Below are 11,230 nucleotides of genomic sequence, written 5' to 3' on the forward strand. Positions count from 1 at the left end.
TGAACTGCATGAAGACACAAAATGAAATGACTATTTCTTACTTTCAGCTGCGTAGCAAAAACATATATGCACACACATATATTTATGAAATTGATCTGTATATAATTAAGCTCCTTGGAAACCTTGAAAATCTAAGTGGCAAATTTGTACAAAGTATTCGACTATGATGGTGAGACTATTAAGTATGCTGCATTATTCCTCTACTTTTGTTTTTTTAAAGTCATCCTTGTGCCAACATTTCATCTTTGTTTTTTAATTGAAGTATAGTCAGTTTACAATGTTGTTTTGTTAGTCTCTGGTTACAGCATGGTGATTCAGTTTTACAGACACACATATATTCTTTTTCATTATAGGTTATTACAAGATACTGCGTATAGTTCCCTATGCTATACAGTAGGACCCTGTTGTTTATCTATTTTATATATAGTAGTTTGTGTCTGCTAATCCCAAATTCCTAATTTATCCTTCCCTCCATCCTTTTCCTCTGGTAACCATAAATTTGTTTTTTATGTCTGTGACTTGGCTTCTATTTTGTAAACAAGTTCATTTGTTTCATTTTTTTAGATTCCATGTATAAGTGATATCATATGGTATTTGTATTTCTCTTCCTGGCTTACTTCACTTAGTATGATAATCTCTAGGTCCATCCATGTTGCTGCAAATGGCATTATTTCATTATTTTTTAATGGCTGAGTAGTATTCCATTGTATATATATACCACAACTTCTTTATCCACTTAGGTTGATGGACACTTAGGTTGCTTCTATGTCTTGGCTGTTGTAAATAGTGCTGCTATGAACATTGAGGTACATGTTTCTTGTCAAATTAGAATTTCCTCCAGATAAGTGCCCAGGAGTGGGATTGCTGGATCAGTTTTTTAAGGAATCTCCATACTGTTTTCCATAATGGCTGCACCAAACTACATTCTCACCAACAGTGTAGAAGGGTTCTCTTTTCTCCACACCCTCTCCAGCATTTATTGTTTGTGGACTTTTTAATGATGGCCATTTCTGACCTGTGTGAAGTGATACCTCATTGTAGTTTTGATTTGTATTTCTCTGCCAATTAACAATATTGAGCACCTTTTCATGTGCCTATTGGCCGTCTGTATGCCTTCACTGGAGAACTGTCTGTTTAGGTCTTCTGCCCATTTTTCGATTGCGTTGTTTGTCTTTTTTTTGTTATTAAGTTGTATGAGCTGTTTATATATTCTGGAAATTAAGCCCTTGTCAGTCGCATTGTTTGCAAATCGTTTCATCTTTTTAGATGCCAAAATGGCAGACCACAGGTCCTGAATATTTAGCACTGAAGTGGAAACTTTGTCTATAGAGTTGGGAACCCTGACTGGAATCCCTCTAGCCCTCCAGATGCTGGTGAGGACCCCCTTGACCTTTGACTCTTGTTTCACGAGGCGCTCTCTTTGGGTTGACAGCCCACGGGCTGCTGCTAGTGGTTTATCCATGGCATTCCAGAAGCCACACTACCCCGGCCGTCCATCCCTGTGATTGGCCAAATAAATCACATCATCTCTCCCTGAGACTCTTCCTTTCTCTCTCTTTGCAACATTCTTAGGGTAAACAGTGCCATTTCAGCAATTTTAAAGGTGACTTCCAATAAAATATGTATGCAGATTTACTTCAGGGCTAGTAGGCTAAGCTAGAAATTTATACCAGGTCAAGCATGGAAAGCCCTTCAATTAAAAAAGAAGAAAGAAAATACAGAAAGTATAATTTCCATCAACATTTATCTTTGGATTTTAAAAAAAAAAAAGTCTTTTGGGCTTTTGCCTTTTTTCTTTGTTTTTCTTTTTTTTTTTTTTAATGTGAATCTATTTCTTCTTACCTTTTTCTTAAATGAGAAAGAAAAAAAAAGCCTATGAAGAGCAATTGACTGGAGCATTTCAATAGCCTGGTTTATAAACCTCTCTTGTAATCCTGGAAATAAAGAGAAATCCTCTGTGTGGCCCACCATTGCTTCACAGGGCCCCCGGTGCTTCGGGCTGCAGACGTACATGCCTGGCAGCCTTCAGTGCTCGGGTACAGTTTGAAGCACAGCCATTGGTCCCCTCCCCCCTTGCTTACGAAAACTGAGGGATTAGCAGAGCCTGAGACAAACACCCCACTGAGCCACCAGCATCAGTGAGCCCCACATACGTTTTCTTCTTTCTTCCAAACCTCAGTTACCCATCTCTTTCGAGGAAAACGGTCTCCCGTCCCCGTAAATAGGTAACCCTTGACCTCTGCCAAACAAAGGCTGCAGATTGCTTCATACTTTTTATTTGCCAAGAATTTATTGGACCCCTTAAAACAAATTTCTGTGGTTGGGGAAACTGTACCCTTTTTGTTTGTTGTTATTGTTTTAATCTAGGCTGCAGTCCAAAAGTTTGCAGCGTGAGTGAACAGTTAGTTATGCTATGCTTTCTAGTTGTATTTGGCCTGGAAAAAGCAAACAAGTGGGCAGTGCTTTGTGTCACATTATCTACGAGGGGTTTCTCATGTTCGGTATTTGCCTTATTATCTTTAAAATACAACTTGAAAAGGAGGGAATACTAAAACATGAAGACCACGATGTAGAAAGCAGTTCTTTGTCAAGTAGCAAAAGCATTAATAAAATCAAATTTATCTTCATAACACACTGTATCCAGGTAAATGGGAGATATGTTTATCCCACTTTGTGGATGGGTAGACTGACTGGGTCTGGGCCACACATGATAGGATCACAAAATCAGCTGGAGGTGGATCAGTCAGTATCTGTTGCTGTCCCAGAGTTCTTACCCTTTCTGCACACTCCCTGCCTTACAGAATGTTGGAGATGAATTGAATTTTGAAGCATAACACTTTATGTGAAATCCACTACAGACACAGTGTGTGACCATGCCCTGTCAACTTTACAGCGCTTACAATGTACCCCCAATGCCACCAAATGTTCCATATTTATCAGAGCTTTTGTTTCAGTCCAAACTAGGAATTGAGTAACAGAGAGGAGAAACATGACACTTAGAACTACAAAGATAGGTCCTGCTTGCTTCTGTGACATAGCGTGTTCCTTTGAAGATTTAATTCATCTGGAAACTACCCCAGGCATAAAGCCCAGTTTCAGCTGGGGAAGGAAACAGACAACGGCGTCTGTCACGTGTGGGAGCTGGGAAGATGCACGGCGAAAGTCACGCAGCAAGAGTGCCCCTTCTCTCCTGCCTGAGCTCTTGCAAGTGAGCTGACCCTGTAATTCTTGGGAAATAACACACTTTGCAGGATGCTGTGAGGAGGGGACATTGGAGGCAGAGCAGACCCTGTGCAGTGTGTCCTGCTCGGCTCTGTCCTCATGCCTGGCACATTCTGTGTGGTCATGGGAGGGGGCGCCAATGGGTGGCTTGCTGCGTGGAGATAGCGGGCAGCCTCGACAGGAAAATAGCCAAACCAGGGAGGAACATGAGCAAAGCCTTTTTCTTTCTTTGGTTGTAGCTCCAAGCTTCTTTAAAAAAAAAAAAACCTTATCATGGCATCCTTTATAGCACCTGTGCATGGAATTAGCCCGGCAATCCGATTATGCCAATAAACTTGTATTGTCCGCTGTTTGCACAGATATGTTAGCCACATAACACATACCACATTTTAATATTCTCTTTTAAGTAAGCAAATGCCAACACCTTTCTGACATCCTGATTGAGTCATCTACTGACTGGAGGAAAAGCACAGTCATGTGAAGTGATGAGAACGCTAGTTGACGTGGTGTGATCCTGTCCCTGGCAGGTGTGCCCCACCTTATCACCTAAAAACCTGCAAGTCCAGGGGAGTAAGTGTCCACAGCGAATAGGAAGGTGGTGACGAGAGGACAGGAATCAGCGAGAGTTACACATGCTCCAAAGAAGCAACAACTGTGTCAAGCCCAAACGCACACTAGATGCCATCATGGGAGATAGTTCGAGAATTTCAGACAGAAACGCAAAACTGCTTTCTTCCCTGAGTACTTGGCTGAAAGGGCTCAGGGCTTCTGAAGAGCAGAAAACTTGTTCACAGGCACCGAGGGCTCTAAATCTTTCTACATTCCAGTGGAACTCAGATATCACCAACACTTTCTCTCTTTCACATTATTCACTGGCATCTCCGCAACCTGGGGTAAAGCCAGCTTGGAGTGAAAGCATTGTGTTCCCCAGCGAGGCTGATAATCCTTTCATTTTCCAATAAGGTAACAGCTATATTTGCTTCTTTTGAAAAAGGCAGCTGAAACAGGAAGGATGTGTGCATGTATTTTAATAAGGACATCTGTCTCCCAGCTGCCAGGTCCCTGGCACACCCCCTGACCCTTCCCTTCACCGCAGCAGCATCCCGTTTTATCACAGAACTGAAAAGGGAACAGTTCCAGAGGGTTCGGGTGGTGACCCCAAGGCGACTCTGTTTTCTGTTAACCTTCCTGGACTCCCACTTTGCTTCTGGCCCAGGCCCAGCAAGCTGGCATTTGCTTCCTAAGCAGGCACTGCACCACCAGAACACAAGCAGGGGCCTCACTGACCAGATCCTAATGGGTCCAAACCCACAATGTCAACACATCTGGCAGCCTGGAATAGCCCCACTCCAGGTTAAAGGACTCAGCCAATTTCAAACTAACATAATTATATAAACTGGAGCTTCTGTAGGCAAAGAAAAAGGGTTTCATCTGAAAGGAAATGCTGTTTGTTTCTGGTGATTTTCCTGGAAGCTGGACATGTCTTTATTTCACGGAGTAATAGACTAGGCTTATAGTATAGCTAGCATTCTCTTTACACCAAGATGTTGAAGACCTTTGTGATTTCATTAATCCTCATGAGTGAATGCTCTAAAATATTGGCCTCTATACCGATGTCCCTGGCCTTTGGCTAAATAATCAGAAATATAAGAATTATTTGCAAAGGAATAATGCAAACAGAGGAAATATGTATGTGCATATATGTGTGAATAATATATGTATATAGAAATACATATATATTCAAAGATATTCCTTGTAGTGTCATTTTAAGACTGGAAACAACATGAATGCCCTCTGTTAGAAAACACTGATTGAACCATAGGAAATTCTCTCAATTGAATAATACTCAGGCATTACAAACAATACATTTGAAGCTACAGTAGACTTGAAATAGGTTCATCATATAATAGGTTTTCAAAAATTAAAATGCAAAATTGTTTTTATGCTAATGATACAATAGTGTAAAAATAATAAATGTATATGGACAAGACCCCAAAGGAAATACAAAAAGTTGGGAGAGGATCTGTAGTTATAGGAGTCAGAAACTTGAGAAGTATATTCCTCTTTTGTGTAGATGTTTATTTAATGTCATATAGTGTTGTTTGAGTGCTAAAAGAGAAACGTAAAAACAACAGTTTTCCACTCCTCGTGGTAACTGCTTCCTACATTATCTTCAGTGGGAAATGTAAATTTCAGATGCACCCGGTAGGGTGCTGTTAGCTTCTGGCTTTGTTAAAAGGATAGAGCTTGGAAGGTTTTGGATTAAAGAATCCTACAAAGAGAATATAATGTGCTATCCCAGGAAACCCTACTGGGAACACATCTAAGCTCTGCCTTGACTTAAAAAGAATTTCTTCTACCCACACCCCACGTGCCCTCTCCCATGCGGACAGACAACTTTGCAACGCTAGGCCAGTAAAAAAAAAGTCTGCTCTCACCCCTCCTGCCTTCCCCTACCTGAGTCTGAACCTCTTGGTTGTAGGAAGGTCAGGGTGCTCCTCTGAGGCAGAAACTTGGTGTTTCTAGGCAATAAAAGCACAAACGGTTATTGATCATCTCATATGTCAAAGACACCTTGTGAAATATCATGTATGGGGCTACATCCTGGGAAACAGTTATAGTTATGGTTAATACTTATTTGACCAGGTACTGTGCTAAGCATTAGACATGCATTATCACATTTGATCTTCACAGCAACTCTCTAAGCTCCATTCCATTAATAGCCCCTTAGTACAGATTAAGAACATGAGATGTGAAGATTAATCATCTGTTAAATGGAATGAGAATTAAGTAGCCTGTGACCACAAAGCCACACTCTAACAAACCCAAACTCTCTGACTTTCTGACTACTCATCTGGGTACTTTTTAACTTTTTACAAAATTAAAGCCCCTGAGGGTCTCCCTAGATGAGCTAGTGTGTATAATATGGGCTATGAACCGGGGACACTGGACCTAGGTGCTCCCAACACGGAGGTGCTCTGTATCCGGGGCAGACAACTCCTGCAGGAGAATCAGAGAGAAACCACACAGAGAACAAAAAGCTGGCAGAAGACAGAATAATAGCCAGATACAGGGATGTGTGTTCCATCTGAAACTAATGGGCCGTGGACTGACCCACTGAAAAAGTAATGCCTAAGGCCATGGAGATTGGGCATGGATGACAGAGTGGCATCTACTTACACAGAGATTGAAAAGACAACTACAAATAACAGCTCAGTTTGAACGAGGAAGCAACCTTGAGCTAAGCAAATGAGAAGGACCACCATCTGGAGGTTTAGGGCTTCAGGAAGGGCTAGAAGAGCCTTCGGCCCAAAAGCTTCTGGGCCCCAGCACTTGAAGGGCATGTTTAGGATTTGGGGGTTTGGCAGAGCTCTGAGTAGCCTGAGTCTAAATTTGCAGCTTCTACCTGGTGCAACGTTTATACTTCTAAAATCCTCACACCAAAATGGAAGTTAGCCATGCACTTGAAACAACAGTATATACTGGATTTTGGAATAAAAGGAGGACTAGAGGGGAAGAGGCAGAGAACGCAAATACATGGGAACTGGGGGTTTTAGTGAAATTGTCCTCTAGGTAGAAACAAAGAATGGGAAACTGAAGACGAGGCAGTGACCCCTCTGGATGCTGGAACTTTGCACTGGGTCCAGTGAAATGGCGGTTGTACAGGGCAGGGCCTGGAGTCAAGAGAGACCAGGTTCAGGTTCTAAACGGCCTACTTCCCAGCGATGTGACCTTAGGAAAGTTACTTCAATTCTCTGAACCTGCATTTCTTCGTCTGTTGCATGAAGCCAGTCATACGTGGGTCCTAGTATTGTTGTGAGGTGTAAATGCCGTAAAGTATGTGAAGTACTGGACATATAACAAGTCACTCAACAAACTGAGGTCTCTTTCCCTCTTTCCTTCTGAGCGTTGCCCTTATTAACCAGGAGACTTATTTGGACCCATCAGAATTGCCTTATATTTCAAACACATAGTTTAAGAGCCTGAGGCAACAGGATTCTTCAGTCGTGTTTCTCAAAGAACCTTAAAGGTGATTAAATTATTACATCTTTTCTTTCCCCTCCACTTCCCTTTCACTGGTGGTCTGCTGAATTTTTCTTGCCAGTTGACCTCACATTGGCAGCTTGCAGTCAGCTGTGGTGGGAATATTTACACCATGGGCCTCAGCAAAGGCTACAAATCAGAGCTCTTTTTTGTTTCCAGTGAGCTGGTTTTTCAGCACACTGCGCTCCAACCTCACAGGTGCCCTAAAGCTTTTCGCACCAACTCTCACCTCCTCCCCATCCACCCACCCGCAGAAGAAACTCATCCTCCCTCACAAGCTTTGCAGCTTGCTTCCTGCTAACACGCTCCTCCTCTGCTCAGCACTTTACCACGTGAACTAGTGCTTCTCTCCAGACACAGAGGACGGAAGCGAGCAGGACTGACAAAGGCAGGATTGTCTCTAGTGGAACGGGAGAGAGATGCTGTCAGAACTGCACCTGGGTTAATAGTAACAACCTTCCAGAAGGACTGGACGTGAACACTGATCATAGTGACTCTATACCAAACTTGTAGCACCTTCTAAAACTAGGGCTGAAGGACTCCCAACTCTGGAATTTTTTTACCTTAGGGGGTAAAAAAGAGTCAAAGGAAGCCACTTATTTTTGGGGGAAGGAGGCCTTGCTGAGTCTAGCTTTACATTCTCCTCAAGGGCCAGGTGCTCCTAGGTCCACTGCCTCAGATGGTACCTGGAATCTGGCTTTCCTGCCTGTATTTCTTGGAAGGCCTAACCAGCCAGGATTTCACAACTATCTGTAGCTCATCTGGGACATGAATGACCCGTTGTACTATACAGGAATAAACCCAAGAGATTAACATTCCTCTACAAACAAAACTTAGCAAGCAATACAGTTTGCCTGGGGGTGTAGATAGCAGTTTGCTTTTTCACACTCAGGCCAAATCAATGAGACCATCTAGCTGCAAAGGATGTCTTCTTGTGCTGGTCTTCTACTGGCGGCCATGCAGGGACCTGAGAAAGATGGTCTTCTACATTGCATTCCTTCCCTCCCTTTTGAACATCCCTTGAGATTGGCAGGTGTCCCAGGCAAGACAGCACTGGCAATCAACTGTCGTTTGGCAGTGGGATTTTTGTAATTCTTAGTGAAATTTCAGACCATGGGCTTTTTAGAGCCACTGTGTGAGCAGAGAATCTTCTAAGTTCTTCTAAAAGATCTACTTAGGTCTTTTTTTTTCCTTTCCCTCAAACTACATGGTGAGGCAAATAGATTTAATACACAGGGTTGGCCTTAGACAAAGGAAGGACAAGAAAGCAACTTTTATTTGGCACTCACTGTATGCAGTCATTGTTCTAGGCACAGTACCTCATTTAATCCACACAAAAACCTTATGAGAAAAAATGTATTTTAAAGGAAAAAATATACTCCAGTGTGTCTCTCCTTTATTCTCACATTACCCACTACACTACTTCATTTCTGACACCAGATATGTAAGTTTTCCACACATCAGGCAATTCTGGGACACAAGCTGGGTGTCCTGCAGTTTAACACGATTCTGACACTACATGGAGATAGCATCAGATCCCAAACAGGTTAAGGGGCTCAGTCCTGCAAGACTGTCCCCACTTCAGATCCAGTCACAAGTCCAGGTTGTCACTGGTGCTTCTGACTAACTGGCTCTAAGTCATGGGAACCTATGACCCTCTCCTTGGGTTCAATTAATTTGCTAGAGTGGCTCACAGAAACAGTTTAATTACTGGATTATCAATTTATTATAAAGAGATAATGCATACGGCAACATAAGGGGAATGGGTGAGGGGTTTCCATGTTCTCTCCGAGCACAACTCTCTCTCAGCACCTCACGTGATCACTGACCCAGAAGTTCTCAAAAACCCACCCTTTTGGGTTTTCATGGAGGTATCATTACATGGGCATGGTTGATTAAATCACTGGCTATTGGCCATTGATTCAAACTCCACCTGCTCCTCACTTCCCAGAGGTTGGGGGTGGGATTGAAAGCAGTCTTAATGGTTTTGTGGAAAATCAGAATACTAAATTACATACTATATGATCTCATCTATGGAATTAAAGAAAAAAATGTACAAAAGTGATTGGAAACAAGCAAAAGAAGAAGAACCCAATTTAAAACCAGGCAAAGAGTGAGGAGGGTATATCTCAGTGGTAGAGTTCTCAGCATGTACAAAGTCTTGGGTTCAAGTCCCAGTACCTCTATTAAAAATAAATAGATAAACCTAATTACCACCCCCTGTCACCCCCTCAAAAAAAGATCAGGCCAAGTACTTGAATAGATATTTCCCTGAAAAAATACACAAATGGCCAATAAGCACATGAAAAGGTGCTCAACATCATCAGTCAGTAGGGAAACGCAAATAAAAAACACCAGATACCACGCCCTCCCACTAGGATGTCTATCGTGAGAAAACCGAAAGGAAATGGCAAGGACTGGTGAGGATGTGGAGAAATTGGAACCCTTATGGAAACTTTATGCATTGCTGGTGGGAATATAAAGGGGTGTAGCTGTTTGGAAAACAGTTTGATGGTTTCTCAAAAAGTTAAATATAGAATTATCATATGACCCAACAATTCCACTCACACATATAAGCAGAAATGACTGAAAACAGAAACTCAGATAGATACTTATAAACACATGCTCATATCAGCATTATTTACAATAGCCAAAGGGTAGAAATAACCCAAGTATCCATTATCAGATGAGTAGATAAACAAAATATAGTAAACACATACAATGAAATATTATTCAGCCATAGAAAGGAATGAAGTTCTGATATATACTGTAGCATGAAATAAAATTTGAAAATATGCTAAGTGAAATAGGTCAGGCACAAAAGGACAAATATTGTATGTTTCCACTTACATGAGCTATTTAAAACAGGCAAATTCACAGAGAGAGAAAGTAGAATAAAAAAGATTGCCAGGGTCTGGAGGGAATAGGAGGTAAGTAGTTATGGCCTCATGGTTGCAGAATTGCTGTTTAGGATGGTGAAAAAATCTGGGAATACTTAGTGGTGATGGTTACACAACATGATGAATGTCCCTAAGGCCACTAAATTGTAACATTTAAATATGGTTAAAGTGGTAAATTTTATGTTATGTAAATTTTATCACAATAAAAAAATTAAGATTAAGAAGTAAAAAAAATGGTTGGAAAAATATTTCACAATCTTTTTTTTTAAATTTTATTTATTTTTTCATATTTCAAAATCTTACTAATGGTTTCCTCTGGTTGGTCTCTCCCCTCTCTCTCTGTCTCATTTGCATTCTGTATATTTTCCTTAATGCATACATATTCTATAATTTTTGAAAAACTCTAAATTTCACTTTTCAAAAAAAAGCAACATAGAAAGCCTATATGGTAAGATAGAAAATCTATGCTTTCTCTATGTACAAAATACCTTGGGAACGCAAAGGACATTGTGTGGATTTTACTGGGCCTGGCGACAGGGTTGCAAACTAGTTTGTTGGGAGAGCTTATAAAGTGCAGCCATGTGTCCTCTTGCTAGGAAACCTCTCCTGGAAGGGATGTAGCCCTGGTCTCCATTATTCTGGGGAAACTGTAACTCTATGCTGCAGTCTCCCGCAGAGCAAGACATTCACAGCCTCCAGCTTCAAAGAGTCACTTCCCCCTTAGAATGCAGCTGCCCAGCTGGCTTGGCAGACTTTGCAGAGATTAGAAGGATCAGACAAAAACCCTCCAGTAGAGAGGAGGAGGGACGGAAACTCCAGCCAGTTTCTTCCCAGGTCTCCCTATCCCTCAGGGTGCTGCCAAGATTCTCCCCTTTTACTTTAAGGAAAGGAGAGAAGCTAGTTTTGTTATCTTAGTAAACTGGCCTCTGGCCCCTTGCTGCCCTTCCCTTTGTCAGAGATAAAGCACAAACAATATTGTGTTATGTTGAAGCCATGCCACTAACTTAGAACAAAAGTTTTGGAGCTGGGCCCTGCCTTGGAATTGGATCATCAGGCAGGGACCT

The sequence above is a fragment of the Vicugna pacos genome, chromosome 1 (genome assembly GCF_048564905.1).
Source record: "Vicugna pacos chromosome 1, VicPac4, whole genome shotgun sequence".
Taxonomy (NCBI): Eukaryota; Metazoa; Chordata; class Mammalia; order Artiodactyla; family Camelidae; genus Vicugna; species Vicugna pacos.